We start from the raw sequence: 22,493 nt of genomic DNA, 5'->3' as shown, positions 1-22,493 counted from the left end.
AAGTGTGATTCCTCTTGGTGCCAAGCCTTTATTGGTTTTGATGAATATTGAGAGGAGGGCGGCTTGGTATTTACCCTCTTTAGCTCCAATTTGTGAAGGGTTGAAATCCGGTACCAATATAAGCTGCAAGTTCACTCCTTCAAACGGGATTGGATGGAAGACGGAGTCTTTTCTGCAAGTGCAACACGGCTATGAAACCAGATCCCTCTTGAATTACCCAGAGAAGCCGGGTTATAGCAATTCAGGAAAAGTCTAAAAAGTGGGTATTTCGTTCAGCATCAGCATGATGGGTTGTCTCACCCGCCGGAAGTTCTATGACAAGTGTAGAGTGCTTTGTAGCCTATGGGCAAAAGCAGCGCTCTATAAAACCCAATACTTCTAGATTTGGCACGACCCTTTAATCTCCTAATATCTCAGCAAGGCTTATTAGGGTTAAAGCAACAGACGGGCGCAGGACTAAACCCTGGACCAGTGCAAATTACTATACACACGAGGCACTCCGGCTCAAAAACCAAGCATGTGACAACGATCCTTCAAAAACTGGAAACAATATCTATATAATCTGCAAAAAAATAAAAACAAGCATTTGCAATTCAATAGGTCTTGCATTTGAGAGAGTTTGAGCTATTGACATTGCAAATAACAATGCCTTTTATTTTTGTTTTCGTTTTAAAAACATAAATAAAAGGCATACTCATTTACAATGCCAATAGCCTAAACTCGCGTAACCGCGAGACCTATTGCATTGCAAATGCTTGTTTTTGTTTGTTGCTTCTATGGTTCCTAAATGCATATGTATTGATTATTCCTATGTATTATGTTGTACCTGATGGGAATATTTCCCTTCTTTTTTTCTGTTGTTTATTTTATGTACTCTGAACAATTGTAAAACGTATAAAGATTGCTTCCTTTGACAAAATAAAAAAAAGAAGAAAACTTCATGGGGGTGAATTGAAGGATATCACTGACCTTTGACTTTTGTGGTACCCGCAGTTCCAATACTCTTCCAGGAAAACCGTTATGATTCGCCTGGAAGAGTCTTGGAGTGGCAGGCAAGTATGTGATTGTTTCTGAACTGTTCTTGATAAAGCCATCTGTACCTAGTAAGTCAAAAAACCTGCAAACTGTATCAGCATACTGGTAGCAAGTGTTTCAATGAAAGTTCACTTCACTCATTCCAGATAAAATTTGGAGCTAATGATTCAGAACGGACATGTGCCCATCTCGGTTTTGAATTCTGAATAAACTATCTTATGTGTAGAAGTGAAAAACTAGAATATATTAAACAGATAGCTGAATTAATTGTGCTTCCCTATGTATGAAGGATAACCTCCAAGCTCCTGGCACACCATCACTGTTGTAATTCTAGCTAAACTTTAAAACTGCAAAGTATCATACAGGTATCTGGGGGACATTTTCTCAGATATATGTAGACAGGGAGTTCAAGCCATATTCTAGGAAAGGTACCCGCCCTAGATTAAAGGCACTATAATTCTACAGAACAGCTTTCTCTCTCTGACAGGGAGAAGAATATACAAGCTTATTCCTAATCAGCATATGAGTTCATGTTTAGGATGATTTAAGGTCATATGGGAGGTGAAGGACACAGGGCCTTGCTTTTGTTATTTCAGAATTTCTTTGTCAGCATCAAGGAGACATCATTGTAGGGGCTAAGGGCCATATGTAGGTAGCCTAACATTTACCACTTCATAAATACCGAATTTTACCGATTCGGTATTTATGAAGTGGTAAATGATATGTAGGTAATCCATCGGTAATATTTACCGATTTGAAATGGGTCGGTAATTTAGAATTGGTATTTACCGATTCGGTAATGGTAACTGGCTTCCCATTGATTCCTATGAGCCAGGAGGCCCATAGGAATCAATGGGAAGCCAGTTACCATTACCGAATCGGTAAATACCGATTCGGTAATGGGGGGAGCACAATCAAGGGTGGCAGGGTGTCACAGTGACACCCTGTTGCACCCCTGATTCCTGCATGTGTGCACATGTGGCACACATACATGCCCTAAGGGCATGTATGTCTGCCACATTGCACACTTCAAAGTGCAAAAAAATGCTTTTTTCCAGCTAGTCGTCATTTACCACCAACTTTTAGTTGGTGGTAAATAACGAATCCCCACAACAACCACGCACTCCCCCTACATATCATTTCAGGATTCGGTATTTACCGAATCGGTAAAATTACAGAATCGGTAATTTTTACCGATTCGGTAAATTACCGAATCCTGAAATGTGCCCCCTACATACCAAAGCCTGAATACTGGTCGGTAACGGGATATTTACCGAAAATCGGCCGTTACCGACCGGTATTGGGCTTCCTACATATGGCCCTAAGTCTTGTAGCTATAGGGTTGGTGGTAACAACATAGTAGGCGAGCTAGTTTTAAGACATATGTCATCAATTCTCAGTATACCTTCTTCCCACAAACCTGAGCATAAAGACACACTTAATGCTTAATTGTCAGAGCACCATCCCAGACTCTTCTTTTGTACATACCTTTACTTCTATGGGTGAGGATCAATGCCTCTGCTGAATATCCATGACCCTTTCCACCCTGCATACAAGTACCTAAGCACATAATTACCATCCCCATGCCTTCCCCTTAGCTGCGTGTCCACAGGTAACCATGTCTATTAGAGAGAGGCTTATCTGCATAGTCTTATGGGAGATTGTGGTGATGGATATTTTGACAAACAGAGGAGGAAATGGCCTCCTGTCTCCCCGCAGCTCTCTCTGAATTGCTCTGACAATTCAGTAAGCAGTTACCATGATTTCATGACTTTATAAAACTGGAGAAAATAAAATGACATCACATTAGGGCGCATTCAGTTTTAGGTCTCGGCTAGACAGTGCATGCGCTGTCTCTTCACCCCCGCCCCCTCCGGTTGAGTTTAAAAAAGCTGTGGCCCGCGCTGGCCACGTCATAGCGCTTTTTTTCCATGGCTTATGCTCTACAGCAGATGTGCTGCTATACAACGTGGCTAAAAGACATTCACATTGACAATGCCAATAACTCGGGCATTGTCGAGACCTAATGGCTTTCCAGTGCTTGTTTGAACTGTAACCTGTCAGGTGCATGCTCAAATTACAACTCGCAGAAATGGTAGGATTGAAACTTACAAATGAATTACAGCAAGAACATAATTTAAATGATATGCCATTATATTTACATGAAACTCAAAACAATACGAAAAAGGAAAATAGACCTGGGGAGATGTGGGATGCATTGAATCAGCAGAAAGTGCAAGGGAAAATACAGGAGTGCAAGAAACACAATTCTTATAAGACTTGTATTGATTTGTTTTTAATAGAAAATCTGAATTATCCAACTGTTCATTTAATTCTCTAGGGTGTAAAGTACCCAGCCACAATATTTACATTTGTGGCATGACACACCACACCATAGTCGTTGTGGAATGACTGTCAAAAGGCATCATTTAGGTGGTTATACAGTGTTATTTTCCTGCACACAATGTACTGCCCCACTCGAATTATGGCTGCCGATCCTAATAGCACTTTTATGCTCACTTACCTTACTTTTTGAAAATGTTTTTTATTCCCAGCCAAGATGTCCAAACAATGACGGTTTCATACACAAATACCACCTTAAACAAGCACACCACTGCTAATGCACCTAAAATACCTGGTGTCTGGGAAGAGATCTGTTCTGACTATGCTTGTGCTCTACTTTACAGTATATCATAGGGAAGCTTGCACTGCTGTTCTGTATTTGGTCGTGTTTGTAGGGAAACATGCTCAGCTTGGGCCGCCACCTGCTCCATGCTTGCTGATTATGCTAGGGAATGCCAATGCTTAATTTGTAACAAAAAAAGTGCCTGGGCCCTCCTCAGAAGGCCACTTAAGCCGCACCAACAATTGCCCCAGCCAATTGTGCCAATAACAAAACAAACACAACTATTAACAGTAACTCTCCTACAAGTGTGACAATTCAGATCATTTAAGGCTTCCCACTCACTTTGACTGTCAAGGATGGTGGCTTCTGAACTGTGGCAGCCTCCTCCGTGCCTCTCCCCTCACTCGATACTTAAGTATTTTCCTTGCTTTTATCGTTATACTTCCTCATGTCTTGCAATGTTATGCAATCTTTGCTTTTCCTTTTTGCATGTAAAGCGCTCTGATACCAACGGGTCTAGCCAGCGCTATATAAATCTTTATAAATAAATCTATTAGAATGGCGTGGGTAGCAGGTATTAGTCATTTGTTATGTATATTGAATTAACAAATAACTGTTGTGCTCATTTCAAAATAATTAATACAGCGCCACCATGTGGCAGTCTTTCAGAAGTGCTGGTGTTGACGATTAAGTGCCAGTGCAGAGCACCGGAAATCACCGGCTCAAATTAGGCACTGCAGTACTACCGCTGTATCTGTGCTGTGTGTTAGTGACAATGTATTTTACTATGTAAAAGTAAAAGCAAATGGCATTGTCATTGTTAGGTTATACTCACTCCTAGCCCCAAGCTTTTTATGTGCTTGCAGGTTGTCTGCCAGGTATGCAGAAGAAGGGTTGTGTATTTATACTTACATCTTGGCTCTGAAATACCCTGCTGATTTTATTCAGAAAACTACAAGTATTTTGAAATTCTGAAAGTTGCTGAAGGCCCCAAGGATGTGCCCCATAAGCATGTTAGTGGTTAATTTTGTATCTGTGTCAAGCAGCCATTTTGGTAGGAAAAGCCCACTTTATAAGAAGTGTGCTTTGAATACATCCCTTTTGTAGACGTGACAGCAAAGATGAAACCACATAGTCTACCATGGGAGGCCATGTGTTAGCTTCCTCGTGACACAGTGATACTTTAGACTGTAGGTCATGCCACTCACACTTGCACTTACCTGCAGTAATAACCTGATTGGCATACGGAAATCTGCTGCACATTGCCATGACAGCCAGCCTCTTTGGCCTAGCCTCTGCAAAACCCCGCATGCGATTCTTATACGGATACAAAGATAGGTTTAGGTATTCATGAAAAATATGTACTTTTCCCAGGGTAATGATGGGTAAAAAAGCAATGCAGATAAAAGAATTGAAAACCTCGAAAAAGAGAAAGGAACTTTGATCATCCATGCCGGAACACATAACAAAGCCAGCCTGGAATGTGAAAAAAAATACATTTCAACATTTTCTTTTCATAAATATTCAAAGCCAGCGCGAATGCTGGATTATTTAGAAAGTGAGTACATTATTGCTAAAGACTACAGCCACAACAGAGAGAGGAGTGAAATGATTGTCTCTCTGATTCTCAGATTATGGAGATGAGGGGCTGAGTGTACATCAGTCAGATTCCCCGCCGAGATAGCTTTCCTCTCTTTTTTAGCAAGAAGGAGATGAAAGGAAACCGGCTAATTAGCATACCAAAGGAGACCAAACCCCCGGAGCTTTATCCTAGTTACAATCCAATAATAAACAGCCAAGTACAAAAAAGATTATTTGATAATAGCAGGCAGACATGAAAGCCTCTGAATATTGTGCCTCAGAATAATGGGGGAGAAAGGAGATGAATCTATATTTATACAGCAAAAAACAACGCAGAAGTCCTGGGGGATCAAGTTGCGATCCCTACCACAGCTTACAAAGTAGATCGCTAAATAGCCCAGCGATGCTCCTGTGTGAAACAGCACACGTGTGTTCGAGACTGCAGGCTTGGTGATCAGTCAGTAAGGGTGATTTGAGACATGAAGAGGTCCTAATGGGCATGTGTGATGTGTTTGCTTTGAAAGCAGCCCCAGTCTTAGAGGTGTAAAGGAGAGTTGGCTGGAAGGGGCATTCGGACTCTTCCAAAAAATACCCGTGATCTGGTAGACAAGTTGGAAACAAACATCTTTATGCATCACTCAGTAAGGCTTTTGGGTTTATCTATATTCACTATGGTACATATGTACTAACCCATTTCCCCATAGCCACAGAATGGGTAAAACCCTTTCACACAACAGGCTCCATGCTCATTGTCCCTTCTAAAGCGAAAAACACTTGATAAGTCATGCAATGCATATACGGGTTAACATACCCAAACATACATGTGAAGGATATTGGAAGCCATGGGTGATGCGGCTTGATGGGGTCATTTAAGTTTAAGATGACTTCGAAAAAACTTTTTTTTTAATGCAAATTATTTCTATGTTATTCCTTTTCATTGGCTCTCCACTATCCTCATGCCTCCTTGAGGTCACTGTCATGTAAGCTGTGAGTAGTAAAAAAGTAGTGTTTTATTCTTTGGATTCTGGGTACTTTTATTTTATTTCTAAAAAGAAGTGTGACTACAAATCCTAATATTCAATGCAAAGCACTGATCCCACCTTAAAAACCCATCTCCCTTTTCTAATGAACACATAAATGTGGCCTTTCATGTTGCTGCTGAACGGAGAAGTGCGCGCAGCCATAAGCATAGAACAGGGGCCGTGCTTGTGTGATAGATGGCCCAACCCACAAAAACATGCGGCAGTATTCACTGCTTAATAAGCAGAAGCTGAAGGCGGTATGGGTAGTCAGTCTTTCCTGCTCTTTTCAGCAAACTGTTGCTTGATAGGGGAAAGTGCCACTGCTGCTGGAAGAGTTGATAGGGCTCCCTCCATTTGCAGGTAAGCTGTGCAGGGGAGATAAAATAATAGCCCTCAGACCCGGTGCGACAAATGCAAAAAGAAGATATGATGGACGGAATGCTGGACAAATTGTATTGTATTGTATTGTAATGTAATTGCATTTATATAGCCCTTACTACCCCTGATGAGGCGTCGAAGTGCTTTTTTGGCAAGTAGCACGCTACCCCATAATCCATAAAGGATTAGTGTTGAATTAGTATAGTGAAATATGAAAGTAATTTGAGTGGTGGATAGGTTAGTCAGTTTTTTGGAATCAGAAGGATAGCGAAGGGATAGAAGAGAGAGGTTAGCATTTATATAGCGCTTGTTACCCCTGATGGGGTGTTGAAGAGTTCTTTTGGCGAATAGCATGCTACTCCTGAATCCATAAGGGATTAGTGTTGAATTAGTATAGTGAAATTTGAAAGTAACTTGAGTGGTGGATAGGTTAGTCAGTTATTTGAATTGAGAAGGGTAACGGAGGTATAGGAGAGGGAATAAAGGTTTGCATTTATATAGTGCTTGTTACCCCTGATGGGGTGTTGAAGCGTTCTTTTGGCGAGTAGCACGCTATTCCGGAACCCATAAAGGATTAGTGTTGAATTAGTATAGTGAAAAATGAAAGTAATTTGAGTGGTGGATATGTTAGTCAGCTATTTGAATTGAGTAGGGTAGCTGAGGGATAGGAGAGGGAAAACGGTTTGCATATTTATAGTGTTTGCTACCCCTGATGAGGTGTTGAAGTGCTTTTTTAGAGACTTGCACACTACTCTGGAAACCATAAAGGATTAATGGTAAATTAATATTGTGAAATATGAAATTTGAGAAGTGGATATGTGTTAGTCTGTTATTTTGATTGAAAAGGATAGTGGAGGGATAGAATAGTGAAGGATTTAGAATTTATTGTTTTTGTTTTTGGAGGTCATAACCGTAGGAGGAGGCTTGGGATGAGTGAAAAGGGATGTGGAGGAGAAGAGTCAGAGGGAAGAGTTTAGAAAAGCTTGTTTGGGGGATCGTATAGTAAAAGAGGTATCAGATGATGCAAGGACGGGTAGAGTAGGGGGGAGTCTAGAAAGGGTTATTTTGGGGATCATAGTAGTGTTATGGGGTTTGGGATGAATGAGAGAGTGGATGCAGAGGATATATTGAAAGAGGTGTAGGGTGGGAAATGGGGTAGTGCATTGGAAAGAGTAGTTGAAAGAGGTTTGAAATGAGTCTGAGAGTTGAGGTAGAAGATATATTGAGAGAGGTATAGTGTGAGAATATGGTAGTGCATTGGATGCGCTGAATTAGAAGAAAGTAATAAATATATAGATCCATATGTACATGGAAAGTATATAGATGCATAAAGGAAGTAAGTATATGTAGATTAAAGATATTGATAGAGGTATAGGGTGAGAAATAGGGTAGTGTATTGGAAAGAGTAGTAGATGGATGTTTGAGATGAGTCAAAGAGTTGAGGTAGAGGATATAGTGAGAGAGGTGTAGGGTGAGAAAAAGGGTAGTGCATTGTATGCTTTTTTAGGAGAAAATTAATAAATATAGGATCCAAGTACATGGAAGGTATATGGATGCTTAAAGGAAGTAATTATATGTAGATTAAAGATGTATTAGATAGACTCTGGTTTTCAAGTGTTGTACTTAAAAATGTATATCATTTTTCGACATGTTTATACAAAGCAATACACATATATAGGTGCATATCAATAATACAAATAAATGCTTATATACAGAGGGATATGCTGTATATTTCTGTTTGTGTATGATACTTATGTGTGAAGAGCCAATTCTTGAGTAGTTTTCTGAAGATAAGGTGGTTTTCCGTGGATCTTATGTTGAGGACTAAAGAATTCCATAGTCTGGCTGTTTGACCAGAGAAGGATTTGTAACCCATGGTTTATTTCTTGAATCTTGGGATTTTGAGGAGAAGTGCCACTCTAGAGTGGAGGTTCCTTTGTTGAATGTGTTTGGGGATTTTATTCCTGATGAAGAGCGGTCCCATTCCATGTATCGCTTTGTTGGTGATACAAAGCAGCTTGAACGTGGATCTTCTGGCAACCAGTAACCAATGCAAGGCTTTCAAGTCAGGGGAGATGTGGACTAGTGGTTTGATATGCAAGAGTATTCTGGCAGCCGAGTTCTGAATCCGTTATAGTCTTTTCATGGTCGTTAAAGGTGATCTGTGAGGCTATTAGCGTAACCGAGTTTGGACAGAACAAGGTAGAAGGTACCTTGGATCTTGTGTGGAAATCCCAAATGGGGAAAGATTAGTCGCAGAGTTTTTATAGTAACAAAGCGTGATCTTGCTAGTTTGTCCACTTGGGCATTCATCGATAGCTTAGAGTCCATGGTCATTCCAAAGTTTCTTACTTCCTTTGATACTTTAGGCAGTGATCCCAATTCATCAGACCAGGCAGCAAGCGGGTCGTAATGTTTCCAGTCGCCACACATGAATATGCCAGTTTTGGAAGCATTCAGTTTGAGATGGCTTCAAGTCATCCATTGATCCACTGCTCTGAGACAACTGAAAATTGGAGAGTTTCCAATTTCTTTGGGGCATTCCAGTTGAAGGAGTATTTGCGTGTCATCTGAATAGTTATAGCACGTGAGGTGAAATTGATTGATCAGTACCGATAATGACTTTATGTAGATGTTGAAAAGCATAGGCAAGATGATAGAGCCTTGAGGGACCCCTGCTTTTGTGGAGTACAGTTTGGACGAGAAAGGTGGGGTATGGGTGACATTAATTCTGTTTTGAAGGTAGGATGTGGTCCAGTCTAGAGCAGTCCCCTCTATACCGGCTTTATATCATAGTGTCATGGCCAACCATGTCAAAGGCAGCTGAGAGGTCCAAGAGGAGTAGCGCAGCAACCCTGTTGCAGTCAACTGTGTTCTTCAGGTCATCCCAGATGGCAAGGAGGGCAGATTCTGTGCCTCTTCCTGAACGGAATCCTGTTTGGAAGTCTGAAAGTATGGCATTCTCTTCCATGAATTGTGACAGCTGGGCGAACCCTGCTATTTCTATCAGTTTGCCCAGGAAAGGTCCATTTGTAATGGGTCTGTAGTTGTCAGGGTTCAGTGGGTGCAGTGGGTCCAAGTTTGTTTTCTCCAGTAAAAGGAGTATGTATTACTTTTTGAGTTTTCTGGAAATATTCCAGTTGTTAAGAAATCCTTAATGATTTTTCTTACTGGAGTGGCAGCAGAGGTTGTTAGAAGAATTGTCCTGAAAATTTGAGATGGACACGGGTTAGAAGCCTGCCGGCAGACCTCCTTGCTTTGATCTGGTCCATAAATTAATTGTGTGAACTGTGTTGGAAGGAACGGAGAGGCTGGGTAGGGTATTCTTGGATTGTTGTTTTGTAAAAGGTTTAGTGCTGGTGCTTTGTCTCTTTTATAAGTGTGAGTCCAACATGTCTGCTTTGTCAGTGTAATGATTTGCCAGATTGTCTGTGAAATCTTGAGTAACAGGACGAGTTCCTTCTAGGCAATTTGGTTTACAAAATTCACCCCTAGTCACAGATCTGGGTTAAATCCATCGATTTTTTGCACGCGGTGTCAGCACAGTGACATAACTTATCATTTGTAATAATTCATTGGAAGCAAGAAGTGAAACGATTTTCTTGTAGACGCATTTTGATGTCAGACATTTATTTAATAAGAAAATAAGAAACACGAGTTTTACATTAGTTATTGTCTCACACTTACTATGCCAGTTAATGTTTGTTGTTTGAATGCATTTCATGGAATGAAACAAAATACATGTAACAATTTCACATAATCAGTGCTATACCTTTAAATTACATACTTTAGTTTAAATGCAGAAAATGATAATAAATGACGTTGACAACTATATTTAATTTCAGACATTCAAATTGAAAGTTAATCAGTCTTTGACCCTACACAAATGAAATCTATGTATTACTGCATGTGCACGCCTCCAAACACGTGTACAAGGCGAGTTGGACTGGGATAGACAATCGGCCCATGCACCAAAATAAAAGTGGCCCCCATTAGTAAGTAAGATGCCTAAAAAAGTGGCCCTTGTTCAGAAATTGAGGCAGTTTTGAACTTCTAAAGGCATGCTGTATGTGTTTTGCAAGTTATGGAACACTGCAAAGGTTTGAGCTTGCTGCAGGTAGTCAATGTTTGTTTTAATATCAGGGAAATCAACAGTAAATTCCAGCCCAGCAGACCATAGAAATGGCCCATAAATTGACCAGTCAGACTAGCCCATCGGACACTGCCTGATTGCTCTGTAGACCAGTCAGATCCTGGTGTGGAAGCCTTGTAAAGGGTCATCAACTGGCATTCATGCATGCTTATTGGGAAAAAATATATATCTTGAAATTGATAAATCCTTTGTTTGTAATGGAGCAGCAGGTAGTCTACATGACTGTGCCATTCCATTAGGAGGAAGCTGCAAATGTGTAGATCATATCCATGAAGCACAGAACATGGCAGACTCTTCTGGGAAATTAATCACATGATTTTTGCCTCTCAGTCAGCCAGAGTCCATCAGACTTGACTAGCTTCTCAGGTTAATTGACAAGACGAGTGCTTGCTTAGTTGTATAAAGTGAGGGTTTCCAGTTGGAAAACATTTCGTATGATCACGTTGAGTGTGATGGCTTTATAATTCATAGGTCTGCCCAGACTTAAATTGCTGTGTGCTTTGCTCGGCAGTTATGTAAACTTGTGGAGGTCAGTAAATGGTACACTTCACCAGTCTCTTGGTATACAGGCCAATGACTGGCTCATGTTTCTAAAGATGATGGTGAAGTTTGGGTTTTTTTTGCAGTTGTGAATGGTCTGGTGCTAATGTGGTGGGTGTTTTGATGTGTGCATTCAAATATAGGCTATAATCCTGTGTGACTACTGAGATTTTGGCCTGTGTGACTTAAGTTGGGATTCTTCTATTCATTTATATCACAGAAAGCCAGAACTGGACTTGTAGTTTCCCGGTTTTGAGACTGATGTCATGGGACAGCATTCTGGAGGCATTGAATTTCAGGAAATACAAGGCTATTCAACGCTCACTGGTGGTTAGATATTGATGTAATGTGTGGTGGAGTGCTTCACCTACTGCTTGAGTTATCTACCAATCTATAGGTTGAAACACCCATTCAACCATTTAGGTAGTAGGCATTTTGTGGCTATAAATGAATTTCTTGTTTTCGAACTGAGGAGCTTATACCAAGGAAACAATAATTGTTTTCTTCCAACCTATACGAGCCATTACAACATATCCTGAGGGGGCACTTTGGGGAAACAATTTGACAGCCCTATCAAGAAGGATTCTGTCAACATATGCCCCTTATGTCGTACTCATTGACATCCACAAACGAAAAACAGTAGTCATGGGAGAAAGCATGAATGATAGCACCAGGGTCGGTTTTATCCGACAGAAGGTTTCAGACTGTTCCTTACTCCATTCACACTTTCCCCCTTTTTAGCAATATATTCTTGGGCTCAGAGAGTGTGAAAACTTTGCAGAACATTCACTTTGCCCTAGAAATCCATCACATGCTCCCTTTCATTCAGAGCTGTGGTGTCTAGTATTCCTTTCAACAACTGTAGCATGACCTTTGTCTCTTCTGAAGTGATTACAAGCCAAGATATTATACTTCCTCCTTCTCAAAAGTGAATGTATTTTGTGCAACTTCACCTCATTTGCAGTATATTACTCAGAATTTTGTTGTGTTCTGGTTGATTCTCGCCGTACAGGATGGGGTTGTTTTGGAAGACCACGATACCCCCTATTCCCCTAAAATAGTTGTGTATTATTTTTGCACCCTACTAACCCCAACTGTGAAGTGCTCTGACACCCTCCTGGGTCATGTTCGCGCTATACAAAACTTTATAAATAAATAAATACATGAATGAATGCTGCCACTGATGCCAAGCCATTTTGCATTCTCCGGAACTGAAACATGCCCTCATATGTGACAAAGTTATTCAGATGATGTGTCTACTTTCCCAAAACCTGACGTTTCACTGATCCTAAGTCCTCCTTAGTAAACCATTTGGCTCGGGCAGCCAAAACCTTATACCTTAATACCAGTTCCATGAGTGCTAGGGACATAAACATATTTCAATTCATACTATTCAGTTTAACTGTCCTCCTAATTTTCAGGAAAGCAAACAAACTGTCAGAGACGATCTAAAACAAAAGTGTGTCTCCTGAATGGAAAATGGTTCTGTCTGACAGCTCTAGTATAGCAGAGGGAGATGCTGACTTCACCGGAAGTTTCGGGGCGGGAGGAGTTGTTTACAGTCTGCAGGATGGTCATTTATTTAATGATTATGACAAGAGGAAAGGAGAGAGCTCATTTAGGAGTAGTTGTCATGAAGGCCACTACTGGTTTGCACACTAAAATATGTCGAGCTCTGCAGACATCCAACTCAAAGAGGTGAAACGAGAAATTAAGTAATGCCGCCTCCTTCTGTAAAAGATACATGGTAAGAGATAACAACACTCATGGTAAACCCCTCCTCTGAAGTTACCCATCGACAAGCATGGTATGGATGTGAAGGGAGGGAGGAGTGGCCGATATTACCTGAAAGATAAGTTAATTTTTAGGTCTCTGCCTCATGAAGAGACTTGCTGTATTCAATCTGTGAGCTTCAGCCCACCCATAGGCTTACCATTTACTTGCTCCATCATTGCTCTCATAGCCTTTGTCCCAATAGGTCCTGGGCATGCTTACTCCATGCCTCTCTTTGTGTTTAGCCATCCCTGAGAGCATGGACCAAGTACTTGTTTCCATCCAATGGTTTATTTTAGAAGCTACATTTTTCTTTGTGTTTCAGCACTCCACACACTCTTTCACCCTTTCACACACTCATTCGGTCCTTCGTTTTTGCCCTCACATCTGAATGCTGAAGCTCTTAACACTTTCTAGGGCAACTTCTAAATAACAAACAAACTTTTTTCAGTGATCATTACACTTCAAAATGCTCGTTAAGTCGTAATATAGCCACTTCAGAGCCCTCTATAAGGGGCAAGTGGGTTACCGGCTCTTCACAATGAAAACCTCTGCCTCGCTGGGGCCTGTGGGTAGACAGTAACTTAAAGTGAAATGTGTCAAGCAGGCATACAAACCTGGCACTTGCGAAAAAACTGCAAGAGTGTTAATATATACAACTTCTGCTTCTTGACTCACAAGCTCATAAAGTAAGGAATGAAAAATGGAAGACATGCATTCTTCATTTCAAGTATGAAATGCGCAGGGCTTGATATCATATTTTCCAGATTAAGCCGGCTGAATGATGATGAGGATTGTCTAACCTCCATGTACAAAATCCCATCAGCAGCTGCTGAGCAATAGGCATGATGAAGATTTTCAAACAACTCGAGCAACGCCCTTGCTGTATTTAGATATCTGCAGCTGCTGAGCAATACAAAAAGAACAATTGATGGACAGAATGTGGAACAATGTAAATGACTTCCACCAGTACAGAGATCTTGACCTAAACCACCTTTTTTTTTACTCCCCATACTATTCCAGTTTAATCCTAACCATGTGCAAACCAGTCTTGACTCTGCTCCCTACGGGAACAGTCCAGCCTGTTCTGCCTGGCCAGTTCCTCCCTGTACCGAAAACAACCATCCTGGGACCGGTTTTGGGGTTCCCTCATCAGCCAGGCTAGCCTAACTCCAGTGACATGGAGAGCAAAGGACCCACGTCTGGGCATACCCATCCCACTCGGGGTGGCAAATGCAAAAAGAATAATCGATGGACAAAATGTTGAACAATGTCAAACATTCACCCCAGTACAGAGATCTGGGCCTAAATCCATTGTTTTTTTGCTCAATTTGGGCTGGACTGTTCCCATGAGAAGCAGGGTCAAGACTGATTTGCATATGGCTGTGTCCAAACTGGTGTGGCATAGTGAGTAAAAGAATGATGAATTAAACTCAGATCTTTTGACGGGGGTAAGTGGTTGAAAAGTTTCAGCACTCCGTCCATCATCTTGTGTTTGCTATGTTCACCCTAAGTGGCCAAGGGTATGCCCAGACCTGGTCCCTTGATCGCTGTGACAATGGATTCAAGCTAGTCTGGCTGATATGGGGTGAAACCCAAAACTGGTCTCAGGATGCTTGTTTCTGTTCCAAGGAGGCCCTGGCCTGGCAGTTCAGGCTGGACTGTTCCAATGAGGAATAGGGTCAAGACTGATTAGCATATGGCTGGGTCCAACTGGGCTGGCGTAGAGAGTAAAAAAAGATAAATTAAACCCAGATCTCTTGACTGGGAGTGAGTGATTGAAAAGTTTCAGCACTCCATTATCTTGTTGTGGAGAGCACGGGACCCATGACTGGGCATACCTGTCCCACTCGGGGTGACAAATGCAAAAAGAATCATTAATTAACAAAATGTTGAACAATGTCTACATTCATCCCAGTCCAGAGATCTGGACCTTAATCCATTGTCAGTTCAGGCTGGACTGTTCCCATGAGGAGCAGGGTCAAGAGGTTTGATTTGCATATGGCTGGATCCAAACTGGGCTAGCATAGTGAGTAAAGGAACAATGGATTAAACCCAGATCTCTTGACTGGGGGTGAGTGTTTGAAAAGTTTCAGCGCGCCGTCCATTATCTTGTTGTGTTTGCGATATTTGCCCTAAGTAGCCAAGGTTATGACCAGACATGGGTCCATTGCTCGCTGGGCCACTGGATTCAAGCTAGTCTGGCAGATGAGAGGTGAAACCCTGAAACCTATTCCAGGATGCTTGTTTCCAGTCCAGGGAGGACCGGGGCTGGCAGTTCGGGCTGGACTGTTCACATGAGGAGCTACAGCACACAAATAAATGCATTGTGTGAATTGTATCTTGGTGTGCCTCCATTGAAATAATACAAAATCATGTCCTTCCAACATGCAGTTATTTGTAAATCCTAAAGAAAGGTGCTGTTGCTGCCCAGCTCAGCAGTACTCACTTCAAGCTTCTCAACATGTTTAAAGGCTAATTTCCACTAACTTATGGGGGAACACAGATCTTCACAGCTATTACACAAGCCAGTGAGCTACTATGTGAGAAGTGTTGTTCCTCTTGCAAACACAACTTGAATACATCAGAAATTTGATTTCACAAGTCTGTCCAACAGAACTCCCATGTTTCCTGGTCCATGCATGAGTAGCTTATCCAGTCAAGGTTTTGTTGCTTTGCATTCTGGGACATTTAATCCTGATTCTTATTCGGGGATAAGCAGGGCTAAAAGTAGTTGTAGGTGAGAGCAGACATTTACAAAATGCTCAATATGTTGATTAGTTTTTATTGTCCAGAGCATCTCTTTATGTTTTTCTTTTTTTCACACTGTGCTGCTGGTTTCTTTGGTTGTTGTTTGGCTGCTCTGACTGAAAGAATTGTCTGGTTATCAGAGGGTGAAGGTGAGAAAACACACTATACTCTTTAAATCCCACTAGGCTGGGGGGTCAGGTTTGCTTTTATCCTAGGCAGTAGGAATGAGAGCAATTAGGGACATCAATACATGCCACTGCTCAAATTATTATTTGGAATCCTTTCTTCAAAGGCAGCACAGCTGGATGAAACAGTGTTGTGTTAAATGGAACTTCCTAGCTCCAGCCACATGTATGAGCACAGGGAACCCTCAAAATTCTGTTAATATTTGCATACAGATAATCAAGACACAATAATTATGTATTTATAAAGCCTTAAGAATGGAAATTACTTTTTCTGGAAGCTAAATAACAGTTGTTAATATTACTTCTAATATAAAGGTGCTCCATTTTCCAACCTCCAAAGTATGGAAGGCTGAGCTTACATTTGGTAAATGCCACTGCTGTTCAACATGGGCAAAAACCATTAATGTTGACAGTGCCAATAGCTCTTGGATTGCCAGGACCTATCGGCTTTGCCAATGCTTGTTGGTTTGTTCAGAGGTCGAAGAGAACCTTGAACTGAGAAAGAATTAGACATTTGACACAAGCCAGTCTCAAGCCGTCAGTAGCTTTACTATCTCTATCAAGAACATTATGCATTTGTTTCCCCAAGCTCAGTGAGTAAGCAGATATGTAACTTTAAGGAAATCCCATCTTAAAAAATGTAGAAAAAATGGCTATGTCCTTGCTGTGAGGGATAATTTGGACTCGGGCATAATAGTAACACCTGCATATCAACATTGGGTTACAATTTATGGCCAGTAAATAAAAGATGGATATAAAGGACAGACTATTGAATAGGAATATAATTGCAGTCACAGCCTAAAGATACAACTACCTCTGCCCCTCCTGAAAATAGTTGACCGGGTATTTGAAGACATGTTGGTTTTCTCCACACGACCATTTGTGCAGAAAATCACAACATATGTCCAAAAAACAAACAAAAAAATCCAGAACTATGAAATCCATAATAGAACGACATGTCCAACGTCTATCCAAGGCTGGGTTCAAATAACAACGTCTTGCAATAAATCTTTCAGGATTCAGGATATCCTCACCTAGAACTGTTCACAGATGTCAACAACAGAAAATGTCATGCCTAAGCATCCAGGATCTTTCAACCAGGGTCTCAGGGAAATACCTTCCTGATAAATTGTTCTCCACACATTTCCACCAAGTCCTCTCATTCAAACCGTGAGAGTCACCACAAGAGACTTCCATGTCGACAAGATCTCCTGTTTAAGTTTGGATGGCAGATACTCCTCTCATCCCTGAAAGTGACAGCATGGCTCCTGAATTCTTCCAGTTTGGACATTTAGGACTTCTTAAAGAGTGTATGGACATCCTCAAGAGGGCTAGGAGACCCTCCACTAAATGTTCATATGCCTTCAAATGGAATAGGTTTTATTTGCGATGGACACAAAATGGCCACAATTCAATTGCACGTCAAGAAGATGTACTCATTCCATACCTCTATCACTTAGCTAAATCAGGGCTACAGTTATCTTCCATCAAAATACACCTGCCAGCTATTACAGCTTACAGGAAGTCTCCCCCTCAAGCATCTTGTTTCAGACTCACATTGGTAAAAGACTTTCTTGATGGGCTTAAAAAGGTGTTTCCCCCAGTCAGGAATCGCTCTCATCCATGGGAACTCAATATTGTCCACTTTAAATTGATGGTTCCTTCATTTGAACCAATACATAAATCCTTTTTGCAACATCTCATCTGGAAAGCAGCTTTTTTGGTGGCTATCACTTCCGCCACTACAATAGAGAGGTTATGAGGACTCATCACAGTTTTCTATTAAAGGTAGTCTCTGAGTCTCACAACAATCAGGTTAGCTCTCCGCCTACTTTCTTTCCTAACCCTTCAAATCTAGCTGAAAGGTCTCTACATTCACTGGATGTTAAGAGAGTCTTTACATTCTACATTCTACTTAGACAAACCTAGAGCATTAGGAAATCATATCACCTGTTTGTTAACTATGGTCTGGTGCGACCAGGTTTAGCATAATCTACACAGCCGATTTATAGATCAATTGTTTCCTCCATACTGCTGTCTTATCAGCTACCTAAAAATCCTTACCAGCTAGACCTAGAGCACACTCTGGTAGGTAAAAAGTTGCTACTGCAGCTCTGCTGAAAAATGTACCAATTTCTGAGATCTTTAAAACCACTACCTGAAATCTGCTCATACCTTTTCCAGGCACTACTGCCTATATTCAGATGCTAACGCAGACAATCAAGTAGGACAGGCTTTGTCATGAGTGATGTAATGTGTGAGGTCATAAGCAGTGAATTGCTGGAGCGCGAGTAGTTAGCTCAGCTAACTATGACTGTTGAATTTCTCTGGTTTTGTACAAGTGAAATTTGAGCCTAACCATAACGTCTCTGTAACCTTGGGTTTTTTCAGTGAATTTCTAAGGTTTTTTAAATGCTAATTCCTATCTATGACACCCCTGTAACCTTTGTTTTTTTCCGTAAATTTCTATGCTTTTTAAAGTAGTAGTCACGTTTGCAGAGTAGTGGAAAAAGGGAGCTGGGCCTCAGATCAGCTCTCAGGAATTCTGTTGTGTAGGACTTACAGGAGGTACTAGGAGAGCTTCTTGGCCCCTAAAGGTCCCTCTGGAGCCAAGGGGTATTCATCCCCCAACTAGTAGTTCACCTGGAGGCATGTTGGAGAAAAGGGGTGTGGCCTCTGACAACTTCTCAGCAATCCTGCCGTGGTGGGCTTACTAGAGGAAACAGGAGGGGTAGTTGGCCCCTAGGACGCCCTTGGAGGCCAACTACCCCTCCTATTACCTCCAGTAAGTCCCATAAAGCAGGATTGCTAAGATGTGATAGCAGGCCATGCCCCCTTTCTCCACCACTCTGCAAACGCGCATCCTGGTGCAATACTAGTATGGGGATGAAGTCCCCTGGCTATTTAGGGTTCTTTGGGGCCAACTACCACGCCAGTTACCTCCAGCAAGTCCCATGCAGTGGATTTGCTGAGAGGTTTTCGGCGGCCATGCCCTCTTTCTCCTCCACTCGGCAAACGCGCCGCCTGGCGCACTACTATTTGAGGGATGAAGTCTCCTTGGCTCTTGAGGGTCCTTGTTGGCCAACTAGCCTTCCTGTCACCTCCAGTACGGCCCACACAGCTGGATTGCTGAGAGTTGGTCTCCACCGCTCTGCAAACACACCTCCGGGTGCACTGCTGCTTGAGGGAAAAAGTCCACTTTAGCCCTGAGACCCTCAGGAAGCAAGGGGTCGTCATTCCCCAACCAGCAGGGCTCCCAGAGGTGCGTTTGCAGAGTAGTGGAGAAAGGGACATCTCCTCTGACCACCTCTCAGCAATCCTACTATGTGGGACTTACTTGAAGTAACAGGTCTTCTTGGACCCTTAGGATCCTCATCAGCCCAGGTAACTTCATCCCCCAACCAGGAGCGTGCCTGCAGAGTAGTGTAGAAAAGGAGGGTGTCTCCTGCGAGTTAAGGCTATTTGTTATTTTAGGAAGAGGGGCAGCATGCCCCCTTTTCCTAGACCATTTTGGGCCCTGGGGACCCCAGCCCTCAGCGCCTGATCTTTTTTAATATTTATTTTATATAAGAAACAGGAGGTGCTGTAATGTTGGGGGACTATTGGCTTGATTGGGTGAAGTAAGTCACTAAGGAGACTAATCCATTTCCCATTTGACCGGCACGTTACCAATAGGTATGTTTGACACTGTTTGTATGTTATTTTGTACCCGGCTCTGCCTAGAGTGCGACTACAAGGCTCCCTCTCTGCTCCTCCGTGAAAAAAAAGTTTCCCATAACTAGTGGAAGGATATCTCTGGTGTTGCGTATGTTGCATGTGGTATATTGAGGTGAAAATGGTTAACTTACTATATACATTTTATGAGATAAACATGATTCAGATGCTGGGCTTGGACCTGCATGGGGCTGACTTTGTGAGCACTGTTCATACGGTTTAATATGATGGCAATTTAATGCCAAATAGGAATAGGCTTGCATGCAGGTCATGTCAATAACACAACTCTGGCAAATATACATTTACATGACCATATATGTGCACACAGGTTTTAAGTATTTATTTGAATAAGGATGCTTACCTTTACTTTCATGAGTCCCTTTTTTTCTTTTAGGAGTAATTTTTAAGACATAAGATACCGGACTGCATAGACCAGAGAATAGTTATCTGGTATTGAATTCAGAATACATGGGTAATACTTGGGGAAATTTCATAGGGTCATATAGGGTCCAATGCGGTCCTGAAGATAGACCCGGACCACGGTGGGGGCCAAAGAAAGGCTGAAACCTGTCGACCTGACCAAAAGGAGACACAAGCATCATAACAGGGCTTCCTCTGTCCCTCTCTGTTTTTATTTATCCCTCCTCCACCAAATAATAAAGACCAGAAAGGCAGGGGTGTAGACAGTAGGGTTTTTTATTGGACACTCCTATTCATTCTGTTTCCCCTCTAACCCCTCTAATGGGCTCGCTAGCCATTACAGGATGATTTGGCGAATGCGGGATGGCCAATAATGAAGCATGTCAACCGGGGGGTTCTAGGCCATCCCGAAAAGCTTTATGAAAATCCCTTGCAAAGGAAAGGTCCATAGAATTGGATGAGTGAATCTATAAGATAGTTAATATACACCCACTTTGGGGGAACTCCTACAAGACAATTCGGTACTGGAATAATAAGGGCGCTTTTGTTTTTGGGTGTGTTTGTATCGTATTTGGGACAGCACAAATGGACAGCCCAAATAAAATCTCTCCTATTCCCCCCTGCTTCAGCAAATGTGGAGCTTACTGTGCAAGATGATATGGAAGGAAGGAGTACTACCTTTAGGAGGAAGATGATGACATGTAGGAGCATAAGGGCCAGTCGGTGGAACACCAGGAGGGTTATGACAAACAGAGCCACAAGGAATGCACAAGAAGTATTAGGTCCAGGGAAACATAATCTATGAGTGCTGGGGTTACCACTGCCAGGGGGGGCCAGAAACATTTAGACCATGAAGAACAGGAGAAGGAAAAACAGGATTAGGGGTACAGGTACCAGAGTAAGAAGGATCAGGAGGGCTGGTAGGATGTGGAACAGAAGATCTGGATTCAGTGAACATGGGCCTGAAGGAACAGAAGGACCTGGATCGTAACGATGAGGAGGGTTAGGAAGTCCTAAGCACATGGACCAGGACCAAAGGGGTGAGGACGAGAAAGGCCACAATAGCACACCTAGGTAGACAGCCCAAAGAGGACCACTACCAGGAGACCAGTAGAAAGAAGGACCATAACCTGGAGGGCCAAGACAACAGAAATCAGAGCAAGGAGGACCAAGGGGCTAAAAGCAAATGGACCATGACCCTAAAGGACCAGGGTTAGCAGGACCTACATCCCCTAGATTAGAATGATAAGGAGAAATATAAAGGACCAGACCATCTTAGGCCCAGTTGGACCAAGCTCAGAAGGTCAATGAGGGTCAGACTCAGGGGTAACCTAAACCAGGATGATATAGTCTACATGAACCAGGGTGACCTGCAACATGGGAACTATGAGGGCCACTGGTGGAGGGATGAGGTAAATTAGACCCAGGAGGACCATTAATTGGAGGACCAGGGCCAAATGGACAAGAGCAAGGTGGAACAGGCAAACCTTAAAACCAGGAGGACTAGTAGGACCAGGGTGAGGCAGGAGGACCGGGGGACTAGAAGTGCTAGAGAAACCAAGGCTAGTGGGACCCCCTCTAGAAGACCTGATACATGAAGACCAGACAAAGTAGTACCAGAACTAGGACCAGGACTGCAGGAACCAGCTAAAGGATTAGGAACAGGCACACCAGGGGACTATATAAACCAAGGGGGCAGAATCTGGAAGACTGATTGATGAGAATTAGTGTGAGGAGTATTAAAAGGTCCAGGAGCCTGTGAAACAGGAGATCCAGGGTCCAAAGTACTAGGTGCAGGAGTACATGGGAAGGATGACCAGACAGGTCAGAATGTACATGGCCAGGAAGTGTAAGGGACCGGTGAGGGTATTTTCAAGTGTCTAGTGGATGTTTGGGGGGTAGCAGGACCAGGATGAGGAAGAACAGATATAAGAAGGCCAATTAGAAATTTTAAGACCTAAGAGAAAAGAAAGTGGTGGCCAGGAGGACCCGGACCGAAATGATTAGGCTTAAGGGGACCAAACCAGAAAAATCTAGATCTAGAGGCCTGGATCAATGGCTTCAGTACCTGTAGGACTAAGAAGACAAATATTAAATCCAGGAGAACCAGGACAACCCAAACCAGTTTATGATCACAGGCACAATAGGACAAGAAAGGCAAGGATGACCAGGACCAAGAAGGCCAAGGCTAGGATGGCTGGTGGACAAGGTCCATGAGAATCAGGCTCAGGAGAATCCAAACCATAAGGAACAGGACGAAGAGGTTCAGGGCCAATGGGAACTTAATCTAGATGCATAACAAGGGCTATGAAAAA

Source organism: Triturus cristatus, chromosome 8 (genome assembly GCF_964204655.1).
Source record: "Triturus cristatus chromosome 8, aTriCri1.1, whole genome shotgun sequence".
In the NCBI taxonomy this organism is placed as follows: Eukaryota; Metazoa; Chordata; class Amphibia; order Caudata; family Salamandridae; genus Triturus; species Triturus cristatus.
Note: the sequence above shows the minus strand (reverse complement) of the source record.